Source organism: Sapajus apella, unplaced genomic scaffold (assembly GCF_009761245.1).
Source record: "Sapajus apella isolate SASKATOON/1434 unplaced genomic scaffold, GSC_monkey_1.0 scaffold78, whole genome shotgun sequence".
Taxonomy (NCBI): domain Eukaryota; kingdom Metazoa; phylum Chordata; class Mammalia; order Primates; family Cebidae; genus Sapajus; species Sapajus apella.
Window position 1 is genome coordinate 3120424 of NW_022437018.1, and position 26978 is coordinate 3147401.

General features: G+C 39.2%; 1 protein-coding gene across 11 annotated transcripts in view; it reads right to left on the bottom strand.

The window, feature by feature from the left end:
* RHOBTB1 (Rho related BTB domain containing 1) overlaps positions 1–26978 on the bottom strand; it is a 127878-nt gene that overhangs the window by 60567 nt on the left and 40333 nt on the right. For 4 of the 11 annotated variants that reach the window (XM_032252553.1, XM_032252562.1, XM_032252555.1 and 1 more), the window contains exon 3: positions 9234–9284. The exons of 3 other annotated variants lie outside the window; for them this stretch is intronic. The gene's annotated coding sequence lies outside the window, so the exon portion shown is untranslated. Of the gene's footprint in view, positions 1–9233; positions 9285–11408; positions 11632–12095; positions 12204–26978 lie in introns of those variants that run through there. 4 more of the 11 variants (XM_032252554.1, XM_032252556.1, XM_032252563.1 and 1 more) reach the window with 4 other exon arrangements.

Here is a 26978-nt window from a genome sequence, read left to right on the forward strand (position 1 = left end):
GAAAGAAAGAAAGAAAGAAAGAAAGAAAGAAAGAAAGAGAGAAAGAGAGAAAGAGAGAAAGAGAGAAAGAAAACTCTACACATTGATTTTGGAGGCTCTATTGTCCTCGTGGGTAGGGCTTAAGGGCTGAATAGGGAAGCTTTGTCAAGAATTAATAATCAAAATATTGGTCAAGTCTTTAGAAACGGCAAAGTCCTAAGTGCTTATTTGAGAAAGCTAATATTAAGGCTGTAGACTATGGGTGTTTAAAAACCCATGCTCACGAAGAAAAGTCTCCACAGTGCTCTGTAGTGGAGCACTTTCAAGTTACTCATTGAAAGCATTCTCTAAACATGTCACCAGGTTAGCTTCTGAAGCAGCAGCATGACCACCTGTTGCGAGATCTTCAGATACAATGACAATCAAGCAACTGTATGTAAACATTTATAAGACTATCCTATGCTCGTTAGGACTAGGCTGTGCTTTAATTCAGGCAAACAAAGAAACTTTTTTTAGGTTTTCACAGCAATGTTAGATCATAAATACAAAAGTTCTGGTGGAAAATTAACCAGACTTCTTAAGCTCTCTTATTTTATTTGAAGTTATTGGCTAATAACAATGAATGGTTTCTAGCTAGTGTTTTTCAGGACATGTTCCTATACCTTACAACTTTAGATAGAAATTATTACATGAAAAATTGTACAATTTTAAAAAGCAGGATGAAGCAATGTTTGTGGAAATGGAAAATGATATCAGCATGGAGTGCAACTAGAAATTTTAAGTCAAAAGATTTTAAAATGCCATAACATTCATCCAATTATAAGGTTTTATTCCTGAAAAATAATAAATGTATAGAAAAAGATTTTGTTTAAAGAATGGTCATTATATCATTATTTGTGGAAACAAAATATTGAAAATAACTTTAGAAGTCCAAACACAGGAGACGGGTTAAAGAAAAACTAATATGTATCCATTAAAAATGTGTTATAGGAGTACACTTATTGTTATATTAAGATGTTCATGATAAATCTTTAAATTAAAAAAGATTACAATATTTATCGAATGACACCATTCCTTAAAAATTATCTGCCTACATATACACCATGGAATACTATGCAGCCATAAAAAAGAATGAGTTCATTTCCTTTGCAGAAACATGGATGAATCTGGAAACCATCTTTCTCAGCAAACTGACACAAGAACAGAAAACCAAACACCGCATGTTCCACTCATAAGTGGATGTTGAACAATGAGAACACATGGATACAAGGAGGGGAACCTAATGTAGGTGATGGGGAAATGGAGGCAGCAAACTACCATGACATGCGTATACCTATGTAACAATCCTACAAGATCTGCATATGTACCCCAGAACTTAAAGTAAAATTAAAAAAAAAAATTAGGTGCCTAAATACACACAAAAAGATTGAGATAGAAATATGCTAAAATACTAATGCCAACATATTTTATGGGATAGGATAATAATTCATTTTATTTTTTTCATTTTTCTTATCTATATATTCTATCTCTTGTATAGTGAACATGTGTTCTTTGTGAAACAAAAAAGTTTACAAAAAAGAGGTCAAGGAGGTAGGAAAATCAGAGAATAAAATACCTCTGCGTGTGAGAAAATATTCTTCCTTCTTTATGTGAAATTAATATCTACTGTTGACCTTCTCTCTGTATACCTTAAGAACTTTATGTGAAGTGACTTTCATATGGTAGGGAAGAGTCTTACTGCTCCTGGAACCTTCTTTTCAATCCTGAGCAGAAACCCCACTCATTAACATGTCACCTTGGACGTCCTGGTTATTCAGCTCCCTTTACTTATATCAAAGGGACTAATACCTCAATAGGCCCAACCACAAAATCTACATAGCTCTTCAGCCTAGAACAATGAAACAAGGATACACTAGCTGAATGCTAGGTGAAGGAACAAGACATTCTCTAATATTTCCAGATCAAGTCATGAGACCAATTTCAGTAATCATGACAGAATAGAGTCCTTGGTTTACTTCAAATAAAAAGAATTTAAAGAATATTAGAATCTGATTTAAGGGTTTGTTGTTGACTTTTGTTTGATACACACAAAGGGAAACAAGTTCTCTTACTTGAAGCCTCTTTCCAGGAGCCTTAATGATCAGCTGCCAAATTTAGCCTTTGGCTCCATGTCCGCTGTGTCTATTATTCTCCCATGCTTACTGAAGTGAGGCCAAATCTCATCCCTATTTAGAGAAAGCAAATGTAGATATCTTGATGAAAGGGAAAGCTGGTGAGCTTGTATTGTAAAGAGCCAGGAGAACATACTCTAATGAATGGAAGCACATGGGCTTTGTGGCTTATGGTATTAAAAGTATATTCACATGAAAGTATCAATGGCCTTGGGCATGCTATATGAGAAACAGGAGGGGAAAATGTAGGCAAGGCAGTTGAGATTGGCTGCTCATTAGAATCACTGGGGGATTTGTTTTGTTTTGCATACTGCTATCTGTACAAGAATGTTCTTGGCAGTACTATGCAAAACAGCCAACAACTGGAAAGAACCCATCAATAGTAGAATGGATAAAAACTAATAAATTGAGGCCTATTTATACAATGGAATATTATACACTACTAAAGATGAATGAACTACTGCTACATACGGTATGGATGAATTTCACAAACATAACATTGAAACCAGGCACAAAAGAGTGCATAGGATATGATTTCATTTATAGAAAGTCCAAAAGCAGGCAAAATTAATCTATGGTATTAGAAATCAAGATAAGGGTTACATTGATTGGGTAGTGGCCTGATAGGGGCATGAGAAGGGCTTCTGGGTGCTGGTAATGTTCTGTTTTTGTATTTAGATGCTGGTTATGTGAGTGTGTTCAATTTAGGAAAATTTTTTGTTCTATACTTATAATTTGTTTATTTTTAAAAATATAAGATAGACTTTAATAAAAACGTTTTTAGTTCATATTCCTGGGCCCTAACTTGGATCTACTAAAATTGTAGGCTGTGAGTTCTTTGAGGTATTCCAGTGTAAAGCAAGGTTGGGAATCACTGTACCAGATGATCTATATCCAGTGGCGTGCAGAAGCCAGCCCCTACTAGCCCATAAGAACCATTTGTTAAATTTGTAGGAATTTTGCAAGCCCATTAGTGCCAGTATTAAAAATTAAATTATATAAACTTACAATTAAATAAATCATACTAAAAACAAAGATAATTAGTACCCAAAACACATCAATTTCTAGTTATTTTTCTATATTTACAATTATCTATATTTTGAGGCTATTTATGCCAATTTTATCTATATGGTGAAAGTACAATATAATGATGTGATACTGCATCATTCTAACTCTGTTCTCAGCCACATCAGTAGCTTGAAATTAGACATGGTGGGAGTATTTACACCACAGAAATCAGCAGCCACTACCAATCAATTTATTGTTACTACCAAGCAACAATAAAGCACTTGCTTTATTGTTCTAGATCTAAGAAACGGACGAATTAAACTTAAAAGTGTGCTATATGTGTAGGTGTTACACTATGAACAGTACATTTGAAAAATATTCTTTTAGTATTAAACATTATCATCCCGTTCAGGAGGATGATATGAAGGAAGTCATTCATATCACTGATGAATGAGTAGAGTTCTGATGCATGTCTTTGCTGTTTCACTTTTGTCTTAATAATTATGCTAATAAAGGAAAATATCTGTATATAGGAACTGCATCCCTTAATCAACTACAACATAGGTTGGCCTATGGATAGAAGAGTTCTGCAAAAAACAACAAAAGCATTCTGTGAGACTCAGCTGGCCATATGGAATTTATAATAACAAGTATTATAGAGTTTATTATTATTTGTAAACTGTGTGCTACACATTCTTTATGTCACTAGAATTTATGTCAATTGTGTATGTACATACATACATTTTATTTTTTCCAGAAGAGCTGGATGATTTACCAGGTCACGACTGTCTACATCCCTCCTATGTTTAAGATTCCATGGCTCTCTATTATAACTTAAGAAAAAAGCAAATAAAATAAGGTGGTCTAATTATGACCTAGTAAGCATGACTTTCAGATGTAGTAACAACTATTCTTTAGAACCTCATGACTCAAAGTGTGGTCCCCAGATCAGCAGCATTGGCATCAGTGGGGAGCTTGTTAGAAATGCATAATCTCAGTCCCCACCCAGAATTCCAGAATCAGAATCTGCACTTTAACAAGATGTTCATCCTTGTTGTATGTACATGAAAGTTTGAGCACTGCTTTAAAAGCAATTAATTCCTTGGTAAAATTAAAAATGTCTAATCAATTTGAGATTAGTAATAAGGTTAAGGACAGTATAGCAACTGGTGATTTCTAAGCACCTAGCCCCAGTTCAGCCACTTCATAGCACTGGGAAGGACATCTAATTGCTACTTCTCAATCTGAAGAAAAGGACATCCATCTCACGATATGCATTTACCAAATACTAAAAGAGAAATTGCACCACCAGGACAATAAAGTCTATTCTAGGCCATTTGGATTATTACTAAAAAAGGAAAAACAGGTACAAGTATCAAAAAAGGTATATCAAAGCAGTAGCTTTCCTCCACATATGTGATGAATTGGATGTGTTGCTAAGGACTTGGTTCTAAAAGTCCAAAGCAAGGCAGCAAGTGCCACATGACAAAATGTGGCAGCTGGGGAGAGGGGTGCACAAAACACTTTCCAGAGATATAATTTAGGCCAGGGTAGTTATCAAGTGCTGCAGGTGAAATGGGGAAACTGTAGTGTTTACACTTTTCCTACCAATGTATCAGTCAGCAACACGTGACGAAAAGAAAAGCAGGAGCAGCCTGCCTCAAATACTCAATACTACGGTGAATTGAAATGAAGGTAGCAAAGTCTCACATTTCAAAATCGAAAGCAACAATTTTCTACTGGCAATGATATTCTCCAGAAATATTTCTCAGTTATCTGGCTGGAAATAGTTGCTTTGAGATGCAAAGTTCTATGCAGAAAACACCTTAGATACTTAGGAACAGTGTCTAGAAGAAAATGAGAGCCACAAATCTGCAGGAGAAGCTTGGTATTAGTTTGTAGCAGGAACTAAGGCAATAACATAATTCAATGTAAGTAAACTTTGGCAACCTTAGAGTGTGAAGGAAACAAATGTAATGTAGACTGGGCCACTGGAACGTGGAGAGACCACTGGACTTGTTGTATTCAAGAAAAAAAATTTCTATAACCATTCCTTGCAATATCAGAATTCAAATGACTCCAGTAAATTCAGAGACAAAATGATACAACTGCCCTAATATGTTAAAATACTTTCTTTCGAGATACTCTAGGAAGGATAAGAGAGTTAACCCTTATTAAGCGCCTACTATGTGCTTTACATGTATGAGGATTTTATCACATCTTCTGTTGGGGGAGGGGATACTGTTCCCATTTTACAGTTAAGGAAAGTAAGGTCATATGTCATCTAAGTTGCATAGTTAATGAAAAGCCAGAGTTTGATCAAAATGAAAAAGTGCCAAACAGATCACTTAACAAAGACAGCTTGGAAGGGTTCATATAACAAAGACAGCTTAGAAGGGTGCTACGTTCTGAATAAGAGAAAAACTATTTATCTCAGCACCACTGAAGATAAGTGAGATTTCTCCTGGTACCCACCATATCTTTACACCACTGGAATTCTCTTATCACCATTTCTGGATGTACCTTGGGTTTCAGATGTGTATCATACTTGCTAGTCATATTTCAGGCTACGTTGGAAGATTTAGAAGACTTGGCACTTTTCAGGCAGTGTTATGTAATGGAACTGGGCTCTGTCTGGGACTTGGAAGCCTGGGTCCAGTTCAGGCCGTGCCACTTATTAACTAAGAGAGTAGTCAAGTTACATTGCTTCTCTGGGTGCCAGTGTTTTCCATCCCCATGAGGTTGGGCTAAGTATCCTTAATAAGGACACTCCTGGCTCCATGATTCAACTCTCTTTGACTCAACTGTTTAAGGTTGTGACGACTTCCATCAAAATACATTTAAAATGACCTAAAGAGTTAGCCAATTTATCTAGGCAAAAATGTTGTGTAGTTCAAATTTAAATTAAAAAACTTAGAAAGTAAAAACAAACCCAGAAGAATAACTTCTACACTCCAACATCTGCAACAGTTAACCAGGAATGAAATGCTTTAGTGTTTTTGGGGGGAGTTTGTTAAGAGCAAATATTTTTCAAGTTCTTAGACAGCACTGGGTGAAAATCCAAGCTCTGTTTCCTACTATTTCTTTAACATCTCTGAGTTCTGTTTCTTGCCTTTGTAAAATTGGAATTGATAATGAATATTAGCGGTAATTTAGTTAACGTGTCCGGCATCTAGTAGGGGTGTAAATGCTAGTTTATTGTTATCACAGCGGTCATTAGGGGTTTGGTCTACATTTGGGTAACAATTCAAAGGAAATTTCTCCACAGAGAGATGGAGCCTAAGATCATAACCTCATTAATGCTGGGAACTTGCCATTAACCTGTGTCTATGCAATAAACTCAGGTGCAGAGTGGAGACATGTAATTGCTTTCTTCTAGACCTTTTGGCATCTCTTTCTCTGTGAAACTTGTTTATTTGTTTCTTAGTGGATAAAGCCTGATCAGAGACACGCTGATGTATTTGATGACAGAGCTCAAGGAAGTATCCGAAGACAGAAATGTCCTGGGACGTCTGGGAAGAGGGGCAGTCATACTCACACATCACTTTTTGTGTCTTTTTGCAAATTTTCCAATTTCTGTCTTTTGGGCACAAGGAACAAAAGGAAGCCAGAAAAAGAAGGAAGTGGCTTCTATTTGTTTCCAAACTGAAAATAAAAATATTCTGATGCTAGCAGATAACTGTTAGCATGTAAAGATCCCATGCATTGGAGTGACTGCTTCTTGACCCTTCCCCCAAAAGCTTTCCCTTTCCTTCTCTTCCCTGCTGCCCACACACTCTCTCACATCCTGCCCTTGTCTACACTCACTTTTTGAGACTCATTTTTCCCTCCCTCTCCGAGTTTTGTTTTGGTGCTGTGATGTTGGTGGGAAGCCTGGCAGAGATGAGAAGAGAAACACAAGAACCACATTCAAATCACCTGTGCTCTTTAAGCATACATGAAGCCAGAGGGGAACTCTGAATGGCCTATTTTTCTAAAAGGAAAACCAAGAAAGGTTTTAAACATTTCTCTGTTTTCTACAGGTATATTTCTTGAGCAAAAAGTGGCAACATTTCAAATGTTTCCAGCCTTTTTTAAAGAGGTAAGTCATGCATACTAACCAAAGCTTTATGAAGTTCAAAAGAGAAAACAAATCATTGCTAAATAATTATTATTAGCGAGACCATGCTAATTCCTAGATCTCTTTTGTTCATAACATTATATGATTCAAAGTATAATTTTAGTGCTTTAATTATAGTTTAATCGTTGCTATGCTGACATTTTTATTATATACCATTATCACAACTAATCATATGTCAGTTGATGGGGTCTTGGCCTGTAATGGGATCTTCCCAATAATAATAGTGCTGTTATAGAATGTGACCTATTTTGTAATGATTGACTATATAACAACTTTCACAGGACAGACGTGTTATAGGACAGCTTATAACATCCCTTTAAATGCTTTAAAAAATCTTCACTAATTAAGTTTTTAGAGCTATTAGCTTGAGTGGGGGTTATCAGTACATTAAAAAAGATGATATCTTAAGGTTTGCTTTAATAATTTGTTCCCCATTTCATTTTTTATTGCCCCTTTATATAAAATTCACAAAGAAGGATTAACAACTGTTATAAATTACTCTATAGAAAGAAGGAGGGGAGAAGGGAAGTGGGGAAACAGAAAAGAGAGAAGGCTGTCAATTTAGGTAAAAACAGAAAGAGTCTTGCTTAATATTTGTTTGTGATCAGGACTTTGGTTAGGAATTACCTATTATATATCCAAATCCATCTACGTGGTACCTTTCAGATAAACTGAGGTTCCTTAATCCAGTACTTTTAAATGTCATGCCAAATGATTATGCTTTCTCAAAGATGCTGTGCAGATTCAAACAGCTCATGGTTTTAGGTTACAATGCTTTTGAAGCAATAACATCTTTGAGTTTGATATACTGCAATTTAGCGGTTCTGGATGACTACATAATCTCTCCCTGTTGGGTTGAAATTCTACATTCTGTCCTTTTCCAAACTCTCACTGATTAATCATCTATCCAGACAAAAAAAAATGTGCTTGGAATTTTTTTTTCATGCATATATATATGGAATTGAAAGGTAATTCCACAGAGTGGAAAATGCTGAACTTCTCATAAATGTACCATTGATCCCCAATTCAGCCTTCTGGCAAGTATAATCTTGATTTATTCTCTATTGTTTTATACCTGAATGTTTCATATCTTGCCTTTTAAATCTTCTGTAAAATCCTCAAGGCGAGAGACCCCACGATAAAAACTTTCTTATATCTTTGACGGTGTCATGCCAGAAAGTACACATGAATACTTATAATTTCACTATTTTACTTAAGAGAATAGAATTTATTATTTGGTAACAGCTGGGCCATTGAGTGTTATTACGTGCACTAGTAATGACCAAGTTACCTTAGGCAAGTCGCTTAACCTTCTTTGTCTTCCGTTTTTCTACTGGAAAACAATTTTTCAACTAGAGAGTTTAGGTCTTAGGGTAAAACAAAAACTTTTTTTAAACATCCTATTTGGGCCATTTAATAGAAGAATTGAACATATTATCTAATGTTTCTAAACTTCCAACTCCTCACTTGTAGTTTGGGACTCAAGACAACGGTTTCACCTCCCAGAGATTTTTTTTTTCTCTTTGAAGCAGAATAAGAATATTAATATAAAGAATGCAGCACATTACCTGAACCTTGATTCATGCTCAATAAGTCAATTATTGAGTGCTAAGTTTCTTCCAGCACAGAGTGCTAAGATTAGAAATAAAACCTCAATTATCAAGCATCCAGATCCCCAGTATTCTCAACTGTGGCACCATTCTGATGCTAAAGTGAAAAAATAAAAAGTCGTATAAAGGACAAACCGGTTTGAGGCCCATATTTGTACTCACAGAGTAAGCAATAATTTTAACAATAATTATTAAATTGTGGCATTCACAACTGAGTATATAAAAAAGTCAAAGACAACATTTTAAAAAGGCAAATGATTAAGAAACCTGTTCTGAAATGCATGCTCAGAATTAGACACAGGATGTCACCAATCTATAGCCATTGGTTTGCACAAAGACACTGACCTGGCTTGCTGGAAGTGAAGAACTGAACACTCTGCTCACTGCTGGACTTACCTACATAAAAGAGAGAAATACTTTATAAATTCTACTGCCTGCCAGGAGTACATGGGGAGCCAGTAAAATTTTCAACATACGTTGTTTTCTTTTCTTCCCCCGGGAAAAGGGAAGAATCTGCTTTACTTTTGCAAAGTGCCAATGTTAAAGTGGCATTTCTTTGGCTCAAATACATCCTGAAATAGCTAGGTTAACATTTTGCTGCATTTGTGAAAATATATTTTTGAGCACTTGGGCACGATACCAAAAAAAAAAAAAAAAAAAAAAAAAAAAAAACAAAAAAAAGACAACCCAAAAAACATGTAGCCACAAACTGACAGATAACAATGAAAATCCTTACAGGCATTTGACAATACAGAAGTCGCAGATGTGGGCATGCTATTCAAAACAGCATTTTTAGACAATATAATCATAATTAAAAGACCAAAGAATTTTGCTTTTTCCTGTTATGTTTTTATAGCTTACAATTTGTATTACTGAGCCAATAACATCAAACTGTTACATGTGTTTCTATTTCCACCTGTGTGATCACACAGCCCTATGCACTTAACAACTAAACTTCCTTCAAATTCTGGGAAAACAGTAATAGACAAAATTAGTATATTGACTATGATATTCTTGCTTCCTAATGATTTTCCAAAGCCTTCTGCACTAGGATCAACTGGTTAAACCTTCTTCCCATTAATATGTCCAAATATGATCCAGGAATCTCAGAGGAAACCAGGTTTACTATAATAATTTGCTGCTCACTCCACCTGTGGAGCAATATGCAGACATTATTTATACAGAAAAGAGCTTCTGTTTATTTTCCAGCAACGAGTGACTCTCTTAAGCATCTACAAGGTTACTGGAAATGAAATGCAGTTCCAAATTTCTAAAAAGGGTTTGTAAACAAACTTATCAGAGTATGTTTTGAAAAGTCTAAGGCTTGCTAAGACCAAACAAACACAGCCTATTGACTATTTACTATCTGCTGCTCTTCAGAGGACTTATACAAAGATGAAACCACTGATAACAGTATTTTTTCTTTCTGTTTAGAGTATGTTAGTGTAGAAAAGTACACCACAGCTGCAGTTGGGGGTGGGGGAGCCCCAAACCAGTGAAACTTCAAGCTGAGCATCTGGCTGGAGTTAAACAAGGCTCAGTGAACAGCACAGGATGGGGAAGTTCAAAGTCAGGGCAACTCTTCTGTTTTTAACTTCCTAGAGTTTCCTAGACCTGGGTGCCTCTGTGTATATATCAACCTTCATGCATTTTTGCCCCCAGCAAATGTGTACAGTCAGCTCCAAAGGCACAGCTTGTGTGCTGACTTGCAAAGCCAAGTCAAAACCCTGTGCTTGGCGCTCCCTTCTAACTTTCTGGCTTGTCCAAGTCTAAATATTGACATTGCTCCTCGGTTGAGATGTTTGATACTGCTGGGAATGGAAACGGAGCAGCTAACAGTAGGATCTAATGATATATTTTCACATAGTTGTGCCTGCCTTCCACTTCTTTCTTGGGGAAGGGGACTGGATTCTCTTGTCTGCACACCTCCCCTTGGTTGCTTTCCCCGAAAGCTGAGCACACACAGGCAAGGTGTTCTGCAAGCCCCTCATGGCAGCTCCTCCTGTTGTCACAGCAACTCACAACAGACTCCATAGACACGGGGTTGCGGGGGAGGGGAAGGGAGCGCCAAACTGTGGTCTGGCCAGTCAACTCTCAAGAGGGTGCAAGCGCCAAAGGGGCTAGCGTATTCCCCTGCTCGGGTCCTCCGGTCCCCGCCCGGCCCCGCCACTGGCCTTCGAAGGAGAAGCGCCTTCTCGTCGGCGCGGCACCACCCCCTCCCTGGCGCAGCCAGCCTGCTAAGGGTGCCTGTTGTACGTTTCCTCAGCTCCAAGTTAGGGGTGCGGCTGTGCGGGCACTCCTAGAAATCTCTTGTGCTCGCCTCTGATGGGAGGGTTCCCCGCCTCGCGGAGAGGCGAGGGCGGCCCCCTAAGGGCTCGGTCCCAAAACTCTGTCTCGGGGCGCTGCTGGCCGCGTGGCACGGCCCGGGGCCCCCAGTTGCCACCCGCTGGGGCCGGGGCGGTGGGGGCTCCGCGGCCGCTGCTCGAAGTTTCACAGCATAGAGCACTCACGACACAGAACCTACCCTGAAGCCGAGCGAGACGCGAGCTCTCTCCGCCTTCAAGGGCCGGGGGGAGCGGGAAGGGGGGCCCCGGCCACTCAGCAGCAGCCACGGCTGCGCGCGGTCGCGGGTGTGCGGGGCCCCTGCGCGGGGCGCGCCGCCCGCCGCCCAACTTTGCACAAAGGCAGCATGGCACTGCCTCGCCCTGCCGCCTCGCCCGGCGCCGCGGCCGCTCTTCCCAGTCCGGGGCCAGAGGGGCTCGCCCCTTTCCACCCGCAGCCCTCCCCTTCGCCTGCCCCCACCCCACTCCCAGGCGGGGCAGCCGGGCGGAACGGAGCACCCGGCACCTCGCTCCGCCGCCTTGGCGGCCGCCGCTCGCACTGTGACGTTAGCAGCCTTCGCGGCTATTTATATCCACACGATTGGATTTCATTCATGAAACCGGGGCCTGGTGTGTCTGTGCTCTGGGACACGGGTGGCAGAGCTGCCTCAGCTCTACGCAGACCCGACGGGCCCGGGCAAGGCGGCGGATGGCCCGGGACAAACCCGTGCAGAGCAGGGGCGACCCCGGCCCTTTCCCCGCGCTGCCGGGAAGGGAGGGTCTGGGCCACCTGTGCCCCCGTACCCCATCCCCAACATCCCACCCACTCCGGTGCATCTGCTGGCCCTTTGTCCTAGGCTCTGGAAAAGTAGGTTGGGCCACTAACCGGCTGGGCAGCATGGCTTTCTTCCCCCTAGGAGCTGACCGGCCGCGGACTCCGAGGGAGGACATTGGCTTTTGTTTCAAAACCGAGCCCAGCTGCTGACTAAGGGCTGCGTTAGCCCAGCCTCCTCCTCCCTGGGCGGCTGCACGTGCTGGCTGGCTCGCCCCCGCTGGGTTACCTTCCTCTGAGACTTGGTCGGAGGGGTCCTCGCAGGGGGCGTTAGGGACGTACAGCTGACCTCGACCCAGGTACAGCGGTGATTTATAACCTCCTGCAAATGGCGGAGTGGGGAGGTGAAATTGACTGTGAACTCCATGGGCTGTTTTGGAAGACCAAGACAGCCCATCCCTCCTCACAGAAACTCCTCTCTCTTCCGGGCTGATCCTGAGTTCTGAGGACAGAACCAGGGGTAGTTTTCATGCATTCGCATAAATGCTTATAGAGTGACTACAGGATGCCAGGTGCCTTGCCAAGCTCTAAGGAGGTGACAGTGAAAGCAACCAACAGGATCCCTGACCTCAGGAAGCTTTCAGTCAGCCTGCTAAAATTAGTATGCCTTACAAAACTTATCACTCTCAGCCTGTAAAGAGACCACTGGGGAATAAAGACACGACTGTGTTCAGCTACCCTGAGGAACATATACATTTAATAAACCTTTAATGAGTAGGCTGTGTGTGGAGAGCCGGGGATGCAAAGATGGAAACAAGGTCATTCTTGGGCTTACCAGTTCTCAGGTAATATGTTCCTGAGATACCGAAGGACTAGGAAAAAGAGAGTCCATCCTATTGTAAGGACTATTTCTTGGCTTATCCCCCCCAAAGCAGGATGTGTGAAAAAATTCTAAAAGCAAACACATTTCTTGGTCCCTCAGCTTCTTCTAGGAGACCATCTTTAGTTTCCTGATGAATTACCCTCCGCCCAAGATTCCCAGATGAATTCCAGTCCAGTGGTATTTCTACTCTCTCACTTGCTTATAGCCTCTTGAAGACAAAGCCTTGCCTGGTGCTCCCTGAACCCCGCGGAGACCCCAGGACGTAGGGAAATCTAATGTTTTTATGAGGAAAGGTATGACCAGGAATCTCCTTTGTTTAAGCCATTCTCATTGCAGTATCTTTGAAAATGGAGTTACCAAGGCCCTAGTCTTGGATACCAGAAAGAGAGGGTAGTGAAAAGTCAAGTACAGGTGTCTACTTCAAGAACACATCCAAGAGGTGGTTGATCATTTACTTGGCATAAAACTGACTTGGTCTCTTGCAAAATGACTCCATTTTGAAAGGCTTAATCAAATGACATTCTTTTCAGGTACAAATTTCTTGGGAAAAGTTAATTAACCCTGTTCACTCCTAGCAATTAGTCCTCTTCGTTGCAAGCCATTTCTCTTCAAACTGCCCTGGCAGCTAAGAAATAGGGTAGAAACTCAAAATAAATGGGAATCAACATGTATCTCGGTCCTCACATGTGGTGGGCGCAGGGCTGGGTGGCTTAAAACACATTTTCTCATGTAATCCCCACAACAACTGATGAGATGATAGATGCTGTTATTATCCAAATTATTTTACAGATGAGGTAACAGGCATGGAGAAGTTCCTTTTTCTGAGGTCTTGACAGTTGTATTTGCACCTGGGGTGGTCTGTGCCAAAGTCTTATTTTATCATTAACCTGCTTTTTAACAGCTTGCCTTTCCTCAGTTTCTTCCATTTTCTCAGTTCTAAATTCAAAAGAGTTCAGTGTCATGCTTCTGTTAAATAATAGGCAGGGGCCTATAACAGAAAGACACACAAGGACCCCAGCCGGCAGTGTACCCTTCAGCTCTTGACCTACACCCCCAGGGCACACAGAGGCTCACAGGCTTCCAAAAGATGCTTCTTCTAAAGGGGATAAAGAACAGTTAACTACCTTGGAATTACCTAGTTGAATGGGTAAATCTGAGGGAAACTGGAAGAACTTTCAAGAAAATGAGTTGGTATCAACAGAAATTCAGATATAGCAGAGGAAAATTCATTGTTCTGGAAAGTCCTTCCAAACAAGCGCAGTGATCAGAGAAAGACATTCCCACATGGTGATATGCAGCCCCGAACTTTACGTATAAAACCTCAGACTTTGGAAAAGTTGGAGAAAATGCAGCAAGTTGTACAGACTGTATTTTGCTAATAGGAAACCAGAGAAAATGAATCACAGCAAATAACCTCTGTAATCACTGCTGTGAGTGTATCCCTGCTCTCGTTATTTCCATGAAATTATTCATTTTTGTATATTAAAATCATTGCTTGCTAATAAAATTAGTACCATTCCCTTTTAAGCCAACATAAAAATTGGTACCTAAGTGGAATTAAACCAACATTGTATCTTTAAACACTTTCATGTTTCTATTGCACAAAGAAGATCTTAAAACTTTTGACTAGCTTTTATGGCAAATATTTTCTCAAAGTCATAGGATTAAAAAAAATCCCATAGTTTAGACACACAATTGTTCCGTTATCACAAAAGAATCCTCTCATACTATGTCTTTATATTTGCACCCCCAGCCCTCAACCATTAATCTGTTCTCCATCTCTAGAGTTTTTTCATTGTGAGACTGTTACATTAATGGGAATGTAAGTATGTAATGTTTTGAGGTTGACTTTTTTTTTAACTAAGCATAATGCTCCTGAGTTTCATCCAGCATATTGAACATATCAATAGTTCATTCCTTATTATTGCTGAGTAAATTTTTATTGCGTAGATGTACCAGAGTTTGTCCATTCACCCGCTGCAGGATATTTGAGTAGTTTCCATTATTTTGCTATTAATATTATGAAAAACACTTCTGTAAACATTTGTGTATAGGTTTTGTGTGAGCATAAATTTTTATTTCTGTGGGATGACTACTGAAGAATGCAATTGCTGGGTCACTTGCTAAATAAAAAAACGCTAAACCATTTTCCAGAGTGGCGGCACCATTCACATTTCCACCAGTAATGTATGAGAGATCTACACATTCTCACTAGCGTTTGGTATTATTATTATTTTTTACAAAGTTTCACTTGCCATAACAGTTGCGTAGAGACAACTCATTGTAGTTTTAATTCACATTCCCCTAATGAATAATAATGTTGAATATATTTTCACTGGCTTTTTTTGCCATTCTTATCTCCTCTTTGCTGAAATATCTGCTCAAGTCTTTGCCTATTTTATAATTGGATTGTCTGTCTTTTTGCTGTTGAGTTTTTAAGAGTTTTCAAAAATACATTTTGGGGTGGTAGAATTTTCAAATTGCAAATTAAGTGCTACTACCCCAAGGGAACTCTATTTTCAACTCAAATGCTATTGTTCAACATTTATATTGCCGTCAATTTTATCAAGAACATTCTTAGGTAAGAGAAGTACTTACATAAAACTCCTATAGAGAGGGTCTTTTCAGGTTTATTCTATAAGACTGCATTTCAGTGGTTGGTAAGAAACAGGCAGACCTTAGCCACGTTTAGCCAAGGCTGAGCCTTGTGCACAGGTGCAGATGCCTCCTGGGGCCAACCCAGCTGGACACAGCAGTGGCGTTGTCCAACCAGGCCTAACCTAAGAAGAGAGCTTCAGGCTGTCCATCTCTCTGCTCTGGATGCAGCATGTGATGCTGTCATTGGCTATTTAGAAGAAATTATCCTGGATGATGAGTTCCATGTGTTACAGAGAAATTTCAGGGACTAGTACTAATGGGGATTTGAAGCATGGTAGAGAATAAGCTGATGTATGGCTGTATTTTAGAGAGTAAGTGTTTGGTAGAAAGGCATATTGAGAAACAGTTGTTAGAGTGGATTCTTGCAGGTAAGCCAGTGGCTTTAATAACACCTAACAACTTTTGGGCACCCTAAAGAGGAAGAGGCTGGTGACGTAGTTATGCTGTTCATGGTTATGGATTTTCTGACTTTTAAGGAAATCTGGACTACACTGCATGGGCACTGGCCTTAAGCAGTAGTTTTAGTGGCAGCTTTCTTGTACAAATCATTTTACATGTTAGCTTCTAGCAATGGGGCCAGTCTGGACAGCATGGGCCTAATGGGCTGTTGGGTTCCAGCTAGTGATGACAAACAGGAAAGCTAGTGGTGACAGACTGTTCTGAGGCTCTTCATTAATACTAAGTATTGACAGGTCATAAAGAAAATGACTTGACCTCCTGGGACCTCTGTTTCTCCTGAAATACCTTATTGTGTTCAGTCACTCTAGTATTCCTGCTAAAATAGATGCTTCTGAGTCAGACTAGTCTCAGACAAGATGATGTCCAGCCTTCCATCTAGAGTCCCTTCCCCAGCTTTCATGTCATGGATATGTCAACATCATGGCATAACCTACCAGCACTAACCCTTTCTGTCCCGTATACCACTGGCTGTCTTTCTTTTTTCTTTTTGAGACGGAGTTTTGCTCTTGTTGCCCAGACTGGAGTGCAATGCTGTGATCTCAGCTCATTGCAACCTGCGCCTCCCAGGTTCATGCAATTCTCCTGCCTCAGCCTCCCTAGTGGGAGGGATTATAAGCACGCACCACCACTCCCGGCTAATTTTGTATTTTTAGTTGAGACAGGGTTTCTCCATGTTGGTCAGGCTGGTCTTGAACTCCCTACCTCAGGTGATCCGCCTGCCTTGGCCTCCCAAAGTGCTGGGATTACAGGTGTGAGCCAACATGCCCGGCCCACAGGCTGTCTTTGAATGAACCTGTGTGTCACAGCTTTTGCACTTGGGTAAAAAGTGAAAAACCTTTCAGCCTGAATGGCCCAGCTCTGCAGGATTTTGACGAGAATTATCTCAGGGAATTAGTTCAGTTATTATTCAGAACAACTCTTCAGATCTCTAAAGCTCCTATTTTCTTCCCACCGTTATGAGGGAAATCAGAGCCAGTTTTGGTTGTGGGAATCAACTTAAAAGTGATGTCTTTTCCCTAAAATCTACAGGTGGAAATTAACTCTTAGCTTTGTAATCCAGTTATGACTGTGGGTATTGATGTGGTGTCCAGGAGAAGCTTCTTTTTTTTTTAAAGCATAATTTTGGAAACAAATTTATAGATAAATACTCAGGCTAATATACGGATTTTATTCTTGGCATTTCCTATTTGAAGAAAGAAGCATTAGATACTGTGCACTTTTCATTGTTAGTTCTATGAAGGCAAAGTGTCTTTTCCATTGTAGTTTCCCTTTTACTGGGCACCCATGAAATTTATGGCTATGTGCTGAAAATAGACCAAAAGGTATCCTTTCCTTATAGCATGTTAAATTATTTGTGTAGGTTTGCCTAAAGTCCTTGCTGTGTGGATCCATTCATTTGGTTTTCTGTTGTGGTAGAGCGAGTTTGGTAAAAATGTGATTTTGCAAATTCTGCAACTCTAACTGCATTCTTTCTGTCAAAATTTCTCCTACCAAGAGGGTGTTCCACTGGTCTAGCTCCACATGCATAAGAGGAGGTAGCAAACGGTTTTTATGGTCATCTGCCTGGCTTTGTTTAGGCATGGCATAGCAAATTGGAAAGCACGTATGTCACAACTCTAGAAAAGAAAAACAAAGCAGTTTAGTGTACAAGGTGTATCTTTGACTTTTTTAAAAGCAAAAATATGATTTTGTACTGGAAAAAAACTGCATTTGAAAGAGAAATTTGTTTCATGAACTGCATTCCTAATATTACAAAAGGTGTTAATGCTAGATTTCAACATTACCTAATTAAAAATAAATTACATTTACGTGTCAAGCATGTTTAAGGCTGTTTTGCCTGATAACCTGTTTCATAGAACTGTTTCTCTTTATGAAACAAGTTTAAAAAAAACAAAAACAAAATGCAGATTAAAGGGGCAGAGGATAGCAGAAAGAGAAAGAAAACGGAGTTGTATCTTGGCCATCTCCCTAACTAGGATGTAATTCTGTGCTACTTCCTTAACCTGCTACACTGCAGTTTTCCATATATCAAATGCGGAAAAGGATAATAACTTTCCAAAAAGTTGTTAAGAGGACTAAATGTAATGCTTATGGAAAACGTTTTTTAAGATGTAAAGCTCTATACCTACTCATAAGTGTAAAAATGGGCTCATTATGAGGACACTTAAAAAGTGCTGTGCAGCATAGGGTATCATTTGATGTGGAAGTGCCAAAGATTAATAATATAGGAACTGTATCATTCCCCTAACTCCTTCCCCTCCAAATGTTGGCTGTAAGTATTATATATAATAGCTTCCACCAAATTTTATGAGGTAGAAAGTAATAGTGTTTGAGGTTTGAATGTTTTGCTCTGCCGTTGAGTTGTAACTGCTGTGTTTTCTCCTGTCTGTAGAAGTTAAACTACATGAAGAAACTAGGAAAATAAGTGGACTACAAATACATACCCACACACCCTATGTCAGAAAAATAATTTCCCCCATGTTCATATCACATGTTCCTGCTTACCAGGCATCTGTCACATACATGTCATTTAATCTTTTTTTTTTTTTTTTTTTTTTGCAGAAAGGTGATTTTATTTAGGTAGAAAAAAGAGAAGGAAAGGAGGAGAAGGACTTCCACAAAGAGTGTGGAAGGGGATGTCATTTAATCTTTATGACAACCTTAAGAATGATTCCAAATGTGGGAGATGGGGAAAAGACATTTCCCAGAGGGTGACTTGCTCTCTGTTAGCAGAGAGGGAATCAGAATTCTGACTAATATAACATTCTAACCCTGATATGCCGACTCTGTGGAAGTAAATCTTTTGAAGTAATTTAGTGTCTAGTACATTAACTTGTATGTAGATGCCACTTCAAAAAGAATACAAGTGTTTTAGAAACACCAGTGTCTTGGAAGGTGACCTACCAGTCAGTCCCTGGAAAGAAGCGAAATTGTGAGGCTTTCCTTACTTGGACCACTATTCCTTTCATAATGGTTCCTAATCTAAAAGCAAAGATGATCTCACTTCTTGCGCTGGACTCAGTAATATCCTTCTCTATGCACACAATTTCAGAGCCTCCTTAGCCCTGTAAATATTTATTCTTACTTTAATATTTTACATCGCCTAAATTTATCACTTGGTAAACTCCCCTTTATGGTCAAGTAGTTAACTGTATCACATGTGGGTGGCATAAGCCGTTAAACACTTCAGGATCAACATTGAAGGTGCACAACCGCTTAGCTTGTAAACATAAGCCGATGACTCCAGGGATCAGGGACTAAGGCTCACATCCTGTCACGGCATCAATCTTAGAGGAACCCAAAGATTTGGTAAGAGGCACGGAAGCTTCGTTGCTTTTCCATCCCACGGTGCTTTGAATGGCACTTTGGGCAGGAAAGTCCATAGTAAATGGTTGTTAATAATGGTAAATGATAACACTTACACAAGACACCTTACTTGTAACTTCTTCTAATTGCTCATATAAAAAGGCCATTTATATGATTTATGGCAAAGCTGAAATTTTAAAGGAAAACTGTTCTATTAAGGTTTTACTTGTTCTGCTGTGATCACTGTCAACATTGATCCCCCATGAAAAGGCACTGTGAGATTATAAAAAATGTTTCACAAAGATTACAGTGTCATAAACAGGTATGGGACTAATGTGCATGACAATAATAAACACCAAGATCACCACCTGTCTTTTTGATCTGTAATCATACTAATTAGCATTTAGTAAGTACCCACTATGTGTTGGGCAGGGAGCCAAATGCTTTTATACTCACTCTTACTAGCTTCTCACAATGACTTAATGAAGAAAGCACCACTTTATCCCCGTTTTACAGATGAGGAAGCCAAGGATCAAAAAGAGCAAGTCACTTGCCACAGGTCAAATACTTAGAAAGTATTATTTATCTTAAAGTAGGTACTATTGACAGAGAAAGATTCTACTTTCATATAATTAGCATTTCATATTTACCCTTCCTTGTTCATTCAAAGTATTGCTCATTACAATGCATGACAACACCCTGTGTACTTGAAAGACTAATGGGCCACAGCTCATCTTAAATTCTGTTATCAAACTCGGGTAAACTGCCTTAGTATTTTATACATCAAAAATTTTATGTGGATTCAAGGTTGAGTAGAGTTGAAGAGAACTAATCTCTATTCTCTATGAGATGACAACTTTAGGATTTTCAGGGTCCTTGACAAGCAGCCAACACCTGCAGATCAGGTGTCTATGAGCTATATGCCCTCACAATCACCCATCCAAAAATAAAAAAAATTTGTGGGAAAATACACAATGTCATCTTTAGTTCATTCCTTGCTATCTCCTTAACAAATTAAACTATTGCTCCACTTTCTGATGAAACAAGCAGGATACTACAGCGATTACACCTTGTGCCAGCAAGGTCAGGTTGATGAGGTAAAATGGGAAAGTAATGCGGAACAACATACAGCCCATTTCAACAGATGGAAACATACAGCCCATTTCAACATTATAAAATCTGATTTGAGCATATGGGCATCATGGGTAAAGTTAGCCTCCTCGTGAGTGTATTGTTTCTTCTCCACCATTCAAGTAGAGAATAAATATTTCTCGATGTTTAAATATCCATATGTATCCAGGGGGAATAAGCTATACACATAATACCCTAGTAGTTCCCAAGTGAGGCTTCTTTCTTCTTAATTCTTGGCCAATCCTATATCCTTGCTGAAGTCCCTGGTTCCCTCAGGCTTTTCTCTGAAGTTACATGGCACCCGAAGAGACAGCGGCATTTGTGTGGGATGGATACCAAATGAGACACTCACAGGGAACCAAAATAGTACCTAAGCTACTTTTAACAGTTTTCAATACCTCAATCCGAACAATTCCCTTTTTTAATAACAGAGGTGATATGCCATGTACTGTGAAAATAAGGAGTTCTGATTTCTATAGAAATAAATTGATCACACCTGTTGCTCTTATAAGCATTATTTATACTGTAATTATAGTATACAGTATACTGTTATTACAATAATAATAGCATATTATTTATACTGTAATATTTCTGGGTTTGATGTTTCTTCTCAATAAAAGAGTTGAGGTGGCTAATGATGAGAAAAGGCATATACATCCTGAACAATAGTTTATAAATAGAAACACAATGACAAATGAAAAACCCTTTGAAATCCACATGAAGTTTATACCTTTTCATACTACACATTAATGAGACTGAGATATTGGGAGATAGTAAAAAGAAACTTTAAAGCCGGGCGCGGTGGCTCAAGCCTGTAATCCCAGCACTTTGGGAGGCCGAGGCGGGTGGATCACGAGGTCAAGAGATCGAGACCATCCTGGTCAACATGGTGAAACCCGGCCTCTACTAAAAATACAAAACATTAGCTGGGCATGGTGGCGCGTGCCTGTAATCCCAGCTACTCAGGAGGTTGAGGCAGGAGAATTGCCTGAACTCAGGAGGCGGAGTTTGCTGTGAGCCGAGATTGCGCCATTGCACTCCAGCCTGGGTAACAAGAGTGAAACTCCGTCTCAAAAAAAAAAAAAAAAAGAAACTCTAAGTTATATCCAGTATAATTTTAAGCTTTAAATTTATTTAAACCGTATTCCATGTTATTGTGGTTTAATCAATTAAAGCAGTAATCTTGACTAATTATAACCATTACCTTTTCTTTTTTCTTTTTCGAGACAGAGTCTCTATCTGTTGTCCAGTATGGAGTACAGTGGTGTGATCTTGGCTCACTGCAACCTCCGCCTTCTGGGTTCCAGCAATTTTCCTGTCTCAGCCTCCCGAGTAGCTGGGACTACAGGTGCCCGCCACCATGCCCAGCTGATTTTTGTATTTTTAGTAGAGACGGGGCTTTACCATATTGGTCAGGCTGATCTCAAACGCCTGACATCAGGTGATCCACCAACTTTGGCCTCCCAAAGTGCTGGGATTACGAGCATGAGCCACCGCACCTGGCCACCATTACCTTTTTTAAAAGTGTGTGTGTGTGTGTGTGTGTGTGTGTGTGTGTGTGTATGTACATGTGTAGTTTTATTTATTTATTTATTTAACTCTACAAATATAGTGAACATTAGCCTGGTGAAAATCCAAATCATTGGCTTGAAAGCAGAAAAGGCCTCAAGCCTGGCAGTTTTCAGTTCCTTGTGTGAGAATTTCCTTGGGCAAATCAAGTCACTTCTCTGAGTCCAGTTTCCTCATCTGTAATATGAAAGTGCTCTGAGTGGAGTAAAAGAGTTTATGGCAGACTAGAGTACCAGGTTTATTACACTAATCATGTTGCAATTATTATAAAAATACAGAAGATATAGCAGTCTCAAAAAAGGCCTTACACTTTATTTTGTAAATATTTAAAAACATATTCAATGAACACTGAATGAATTCTTTCCATGTTCTTCTTATTAAATTAAACTGACAGTTTTATTACTTACTCACTGATGGCTCTCATTTGGCTTGGGTTTAGGGTTGTCAGATAAAATAGAGGACACCCAATTACATTCAAATGTCCTATGCAATATTTGGTACATACTTATACCAAGAGATTATTTAGTTTGTTTAAAATTTAAATATCCGTGGTGTCGTGTATTTTTGTGTGTTAAATCTGGCAACCTACTTAAAAAAAAGGGAGGAGAAAGAGGAGAAAAATTTGATGAGAGGGAGTTTACAAAATTATTTTTGAAATTATCCGAATAGTGAATTTAATAAATAAAAGGAGATAAGTTGGTCAAGTAGCAGCTCCCAAAGTATATTCTATTATATTAGCCCTGAGTAAAACTATTACAAAAAAGTGGGAATAGTCTTTTATTTTTTAACATAGATAGTCAAGTTTGGGAAATAGTTCATATTTTATTCTCTTCTTTAAGAAAATTATAATTTTTTAATAAGGCTTCTCAGGGCATTTATATCTGAAACTAAACTCATGCCTGTAATCCCAGCATTTTGGGAGGCCGAGGTGGGCGGATCACGAGGTCAAGAGATAGAGACAATCCTGGCCAACATGATGAAACCCCATCTCTACTAAAAACACAACAAATTAGCTGGGCATCGTGACACCTGCCTGTAGTCCCGCTACTTGGGAGGCTGAGGCAGGAGGGTTGCTTGAATCCAGGAGGCGCAGGATGCAATGAGCTGAGATCGCGCCACTGAACTCCAGCCTGGTGACAGAGCGAGACTCCGTCTCAAAGAAAAAAAAGATATGCATTCAAAAGAGGGAAATAGTCCACCTTGAGCTGCCCATACTTATTTGACACGGGAAACCGTTTTAAAATATCGCAAATCAATTTACGTGTTAACTGAACACGCTTTGTGAACATGAGATTAAATAACAAAAAAGCGCTGTACAGACATGGATCAGTCACGCCCAGCAACACAAGAATGCTTCTTTCTGATTGAGCAGGGTAATTATTCAAGGAGTATCTGTCCTGAGCTATCCCAAACCACAGAGAATTGCCAGCTATCATTACATAGCACAAATACTCCTATTTAAATTGCCAGTCTACTGTGTACCAGCAATGCTGATTATAAAACAGAGTAATTAGGGCAGCAGAGAGACAGCTGACTCAGTGTAAGCAAGCATTCCCTTAGTCTAAATTTATTGTGGTCTACAACGTGTCAGTTACAGATACTCAGAAGGGTTCAGAGTTTGAATGCAAGGGAAACAGGAACCCATATGTGCATCAAACTTGTTTACAGCTTGAAAAAAGAACATACCACTATCTTGAAAACTAAGGATGTGCTATCATGATGGATGAAGTATTTTTCATTGAAACATTTTGTTATATTTATAACAATTTTGTCTTCTGGGGCAACAGCATGCATGGAGCTGTCCTCTCCTGTGATAAAATGCCTTCTTCTGAAATAACTTCCTCGAAGTATAAGCCTAAGGCTGTTTGACAGTTAACTTAAAAGATATATAAACAGGGGTACACTCTAAAATAATGACAAAAAGTATAGTACAAACATAAACCAGTAATATAGTCACTTGTTATCATTATCAAATCCTATGTGCTGTAAATAATTGTATTAATATGTTCTATACTTTATACGACTGGCAGCATAGTAGGTTTGTTTACAGCATCATCATCATCATAGAATGTGAGTCATGTGTTCAGGTGGCTATAATGTCACTAAGCAATAAGAATTTTTCAGCTCTATTATAATGTTATGGGACCACCGTTATAGGTGCTGTTCATAGTTGATTGAAACGTCATTAGTGGTGCAGGACTGTAGTTTTCTGAGGGACTTAAACGGTTCCCAAACAATTTGGTGCAGGCACCAATGCCTTAGGGTCAACACAAATTCCCCTCTTCTCCCAGCCTCAAAACCCACCAAACTGAATCAAATGCTAAAATGATATTGAAAGTGCTAAAAGGTAGATCCAAGTGAGTAAGTAGAGGTAAAAGAAAAAAAAAATACAGAAGGTTTTTGGATAATCTGGAAATTTAACAAACTGCTTCTGAATAACTGAAAGAGTATTCATGATCACTTGTCCACTGGTAATGATGTTTACTGGATGCTCACTCCATAGCCGACACACTGTTCAGTGCTTTTCCTGCTGTATCTCATTTACCATTCCCACCGTACAGACAGGAAAGCTGAGATAGGGCAAGGTTAAGTCACTTGTGCAATACTACATCCCTAGAAAGGGGAGCTCCAGGATTAAAACTGGAAGTCTAAATGAATTCAAATTCACAACCACAATACAGTATTACTGAAAAGTAGAATGACTTACTGTGAACAGCCACCACTTGTGAGTGTCTGTCAGAACAGATACAGACCCCAGTTAAGCTCATTAAAAAGTCAGTAATTGGGTCCTCGGGACAGTGGTGAAAGGACACAGTACACTAAACAGTTAATACCAAACTAAAGGAGGCAGAAAAATCAAGCACTTCTAATGCCAGGAAATCATAAGGAACTTGAGTTGAACCCGTTTTTATATGCATAAGGTTGGAGCCTGAAAAAATTTAGTTTTGAGCATAGCATGTTATAAAGAACACTAATGGGATTCTAAATTTTCTGAAAATATGGCCAGTATAAAAATGTTAAACTTTCATTTCTTTAGAAACGCAAACTTCTGAGCCAGCCATCTTGCAAAAGGAACTCAACCGATTTTATTGTTTAAGAATTTTGGGACTTTAATACTGTACAGGTCAGAGAAGTTAAAATTTTTCTTTTTTATTTGAAGAGTAAGACTAAATGGATCTATAAGGCAAAACTTGGAATTAAAATATCATATTGATGTAGATTTCCAAAACATTCTTCTTCAGGAAAATCTCGCAAAATATCAACTATCAGCCACATTTTCAACACAGAGGACAGTGTAGAAATTTTTCGGTGTTTTATTGTTTTATTTGTTTGTTTGTTTGAAAAGGAGTCTCACTCCATCACCCAGGCTGGAGTGCAGACGCATGATCATGTTTCACTGCCTTTACTGCCTAGGATGAGGCGATCCTCCCACCTCAGTCTCCCAAGTAGCTGGGACTACAGATGTGCACCACCATGCCCAGTCAATTTTTGTATTTTTAGTAGCGATGGGGTTTCACCACTAGGCCTCCCAAAGTGCTGGAATTACAGGCGTGAGGCACTGTGCCTGGATCAGAGTAGGAGATTTAAATAAAAATGACTTCATTTTTGTAATTAATATAGTGGCGTCTTCGTTGTGATAAACTGTTATGTTGGTGGTCTCCAATAAGTCCTGCCTTCCAGTATATACAAAGGATAGTACGTCAGGACCAAGTGGTCAGGAATGCAAAGTTGGTTCAACATTCAAAAATCATCCATAAATCACCACATTAGTACAATGGAAAACCACATGTTCATCTCAACAGATACAAATAAACAATTGGTAAAATGTAACACCCATCTGTGATTAAAAAAATACAAGATATGGTCTTATTATATGAGTGTTTAAAACAAGGGAAAGGCATGACCAATTATTTGCTGTTTAGACTGAAAGGCTCTTTTTGAAACAGTCACAGTTGTTGATCTAGGAAAAGGGACCTATAGTATGGCACTCTCTGGGAAAAGTTTCCAGGGATGTGGAAGAAAGCAAAATCCAGATATCCAACTCCGCATTTGAGGAACAATGCCAAACGTTGATTGCCAAGTGAGCAATAGATTTACTCCAGATCACTTAAAAAGCTTCGTGGACAAGAAGGGACTCAGACACACAGTCATTAAAAATGTGACTGCTCTATACATCACAGGCAGCAGTGCCAAAGGATATTCTCACATAGCTCCTAGCCTGGCTGCTATAGGCTGAAACAAAAATGAGGCAAACAAACAAAAAGCTGAACATCTCCGTCCTATAGTGACGGCTCTGGCAATAAAAATTACAGGCAGGAGTCAGAAAATCCAAGTGCTAGTTTTGTCTCTGCCACTTTCTAGCTATGTGCACTTTGGAAAGACATTTTATCTCCCTGGGCCTGTTTCTTCATTTAAAAAATAACTAGCTGGGACTCGGAATGAATCAGAACTCGGAGTCAATCCTGGCTCTATTCTTTACCATTTAAGTGATCTGTGCCTCAGTTTCCACATCTGTATAATGGAAAAGAAACCTTGAAGTGTTTCTTTGAAGATTAAATAAGATTATGTAAATGAAACATTTAACATATTCACTGCACATATTATACACACAATAAAGGCAGATGTATTACTGTTAAGAATGAGCTATTAAGCTCTAAAATGCCATAATAATAAACAGTAGGCTGGAAATACTAATTTGTTCTGACATGGAGATTGGTAGGTGTTGTAGAAAGCTTTGAAATTCTGTTTATCCTGCCTATCATCACAGGTGGTACTGTAAGAAGCTTTATAATTTTAGCAGAGAGGAAAACAGAAGGGTAGACATTCTTGTATGATTTAATCTTGGTAATATACCAATGATTTCATTACCATGTGCAAAAAGCTATGATGACATTTCTTATACGCTGATAAGTACTAAGTGAAAAATCTAATTAAATGATGCTTCCATGGAATTTCCATAGAATGTAATTCATGTGACAACCAAAAACCCC